This window comes from Mastomys coucha, unplaced genomic scaffold, assembly GCF_008632895.1.
Source record: "Mastomys coucha isolate ucsf_1 unplaced genomic scaffold, UCSF_Mcou_1 pScaffold21, whole genome shotgun sequence".
NCBI classification, from domain to species: domain Eukaryota; kingdom Metazoa; phylum Chordata; class Mammalia; order Rodentia; family Muridae; genus Mastomys; species Mastomys coucha.
Window position 1 is genome coordinate 143,517,796 of NW_022196904.1, and position 3,101 is coordinate 143,520,896.

The 3,101-nt window shown below is 39.8% G+C and overlaps 1 pseudogene; it reads right to left on the minus strand.

Annotated features, from left to right (window-relative positions):
• The window catches only part of LOC116101414, an 8,144-nt pseudogene extending 7,066 nt beyond the window's left edge, over nt 1-1,078 (minus strand).
• Nucleotides 1,079-3,101: the final 2,023 nt, after the last annotated feature.

Genomic DNA, 3,101 nt, shown 5'->3' on the forward strand with positions numbered 1-3,101 from the left:
TTTGTTAACCAATTACCCTGAGGTAATGGTTAACCTTGATGTTAAGGTATGTTTCTTGGATGCAATAGAAGGATGGGCCCTGCATTTGTACCCATTCTGTTTGTGTCTTTTTATTGAAGAATGAGAACCTTGATACTGAGAAATATCAGTGACCAATGATTGTTGATTTCTGTTAATTTTGCTTTTGGTGGTGGTGTCAGTTGTGTTGTTGTTGTTGTTGATGGTGGTGGTGGTGTGTGTTTTCCTTCTTTTGGTTTCACTGGTGTGAGATTATTTATTTCCTGTGTTTTCATAAGTAGAGTTAGACTTCTAACGTAGCAATTTTCCTTCTATCACTTTCTGTAGAGTTGGATTTGTAGATGGGTACTGTTTAAATTTGGTTCAACATGGAATATCTTATTTTCTCATCTATGGTAATTGAAAGTTTTGCTGATTCTTTTTTTTTTTTTTTTTTGGTTTTTCGAGACAGGGTTTCTCTGTATAGCCCTGGCTGTCCTGGAGCTCACTCTGTAGACCAGGCTGGCCTCGAACTCAGAAATCCACCTGCCTCTGCTTCCCAAGTGCTGGGATTAAAGGCGTGCGCCACCACGCCCGGCTTGTTTTGCTGATTCTTATAGTCTGAGGAATCATTTGTAGTTTCTTAGAGTATGCAGCAATTGTCCAGGCCCTTTTGGGTTTTAGAGTCTTGATAGAAAAATCAGATGTAATTCCTGTTGCTTATAACCATTGACTATTGCTTTTTATATTTCATCTTTAGCTTCAGAAGAAAAGACATTTATATCCTTACCTTTATGTCAAAATACTGCTTTTCATCCTTTTGGTCTGAACCTGTGCCCTGAGCAGACCTTGGGTGCTGGCTGTGCATCCAGTCCCACAACATCCAGAGGAAGCTTGACTCCTATGTACTCTAACACACCCAGGATCACAGGTGGGGAGGCACAACATGCCACAACGCCCATAGTAACAGGGTCCCCCAGGATCCAGGGACACAGGAAACTCCAAACATCCAGTAGCACTATCCCTTCTTATCTGAATCTGTGTGCCCTGAGCATACCTTGGGTGCTGCCTCTTCACCCATTCTTACAACACCCAGAGGGAACCCAACTTCCAGGTATTCTAAAACATACAGGATCAGAGAATCACAGAGGACGCTCAACTCCCTGGAGATCAGAAACACTCAGGAGCACTGGAGCTCTGGCACACTCAAGATCACAGTTGAGGCCACAACATCATTCCTAACACCCAGCATTCCTGGGAACCCCACAGAAACCAGGAAAGCACAATCCTCTGCCAAGCCACAGGCATGGGTTTCTTCCAGCTTGCACCCATGCCTGGAGCAAACCCAGGGCTTTGGTTCCTCACCTACCCATACAACACACAGAGAAAGGTTGAATCCCAGGAGCTCTGACACAATAGGATCTCAGGAGCTTGGTCACATCAAGATTTTAGGATCCCAGAGGCAGTTTGACTCTCAGGAACTCTGATACCCCTGGGTTCTCAGGATGACAGAGATAGCTGGACTTTCAAGAGTTCTGACACAAACAGGAATAAAGGAGTGTGAGGTTCCAGTCAGAGACATCAAGGGCAGGTAGCACTAGAGATAACCAGATGGCCAGAGGCAATCACAAGAACATAAGCAACAGAAACCAAAGCTACTTGGCATCATCAGAACCTAGTTCTCCTGTCTCAGCAAGTCCTGGATACCCCATCACAACAGAGAAAGCAAGATTCAGATTTAAAATCACCTCATAATGTTGATAGAGGACTTTAAGAATGACATAAATAACTCCCTAAAGAAATATAGGACAACTCAAGTAAACAGGTAGAAACCCTTAGAGAGGAAACACAAAAATCCATTAAAGAATTACAGGAAAGCACAACCAAACAGGTGGATGAATTGAACAAAACCATCTAGGATCTAAAATGAAAATAGAAACAACAAAGAAATCACAAAAGGAGACAACCCTGGAGATAGAAAACCTAGGAAAGAGATCAAGAGTCACAGATGCAAGCATCACCAACAGAATACAAGAGATAGAAGAGAGAATCTCAGATGCAGAAGATACCATAGAAAACATTGACAGAACAGTCAAAGAAAATGCAAAATGCAAAAGACTCCTAACACAAAACAACAGGAAATCCAGGACACAATGAGAAGATCAAACTTAAGAATAATAGGCATAGAAGGGAGCAAAGAAAATTCCCAACATAAAGGGCCAGTAAATATCTTCAACAAAATTATAGAATAAAACTTCCCTAACCTAAAGAAAGAGATGCCCACGAACATAAAAGAAGCCTACAGAACTCCAAATAGACTGGATTGGAAAAAAATTCCTCCCATCACATAATAATCAAAACACCAAATGTACAAAACAAAGAAAGAATATTAAAAGCAGTAAGGGAAAAAGCTCAAGTAACATATAAAGGCAGGCCTATAAGAATTATACGAGGTTTCTTACCAGAAACTCTGAATGCCAGAAGATCCTGTGCAGACCTCATACAGATCCCAAGAGAACACAAATGCCAGCCCAGGCTACTATACCCAGCAAAATTCTCAATTACCATAGATAGAGAAACCAAGATATTCCATGACAAAAACAAATTTACACAATATCTTTCAACAAATCAAGCCCTACAAAGGATGATAGATAGAAAACTCCAACAAAGGGAGGGAAACTATTCCCTAGAAAAAGAAAGTAATCTTCTTTTAAGAAACCTAAAGAAGATAGTCACACAAACATAATTCCACCTCTAACAACAATATTAACAGGAAACAATAACCACTTTTCCTTAATATCTCTTAACATCAAGGGGCTCAATTCCCCATAGATAGAGAAAACAAGATATTCCATGACAAAACAAAATTTACACAATATCTTTCCACAAATCCAGCCCTATAAAGATAATAGATGGAAAACATCAACATAAGGAGCAAAACTACACCCTAGAAGAAGCAAGAAGGTAATCTTTCAACAAATCCACACAAACCTAATTCCACCTCTTACAACAAAAGCAACAGGAAGTGTCAATTACCTTTCTTAATATATTAATTTGAAAATTAATATTACCATCATATCCTAATCAATTGAAATCCAATAATA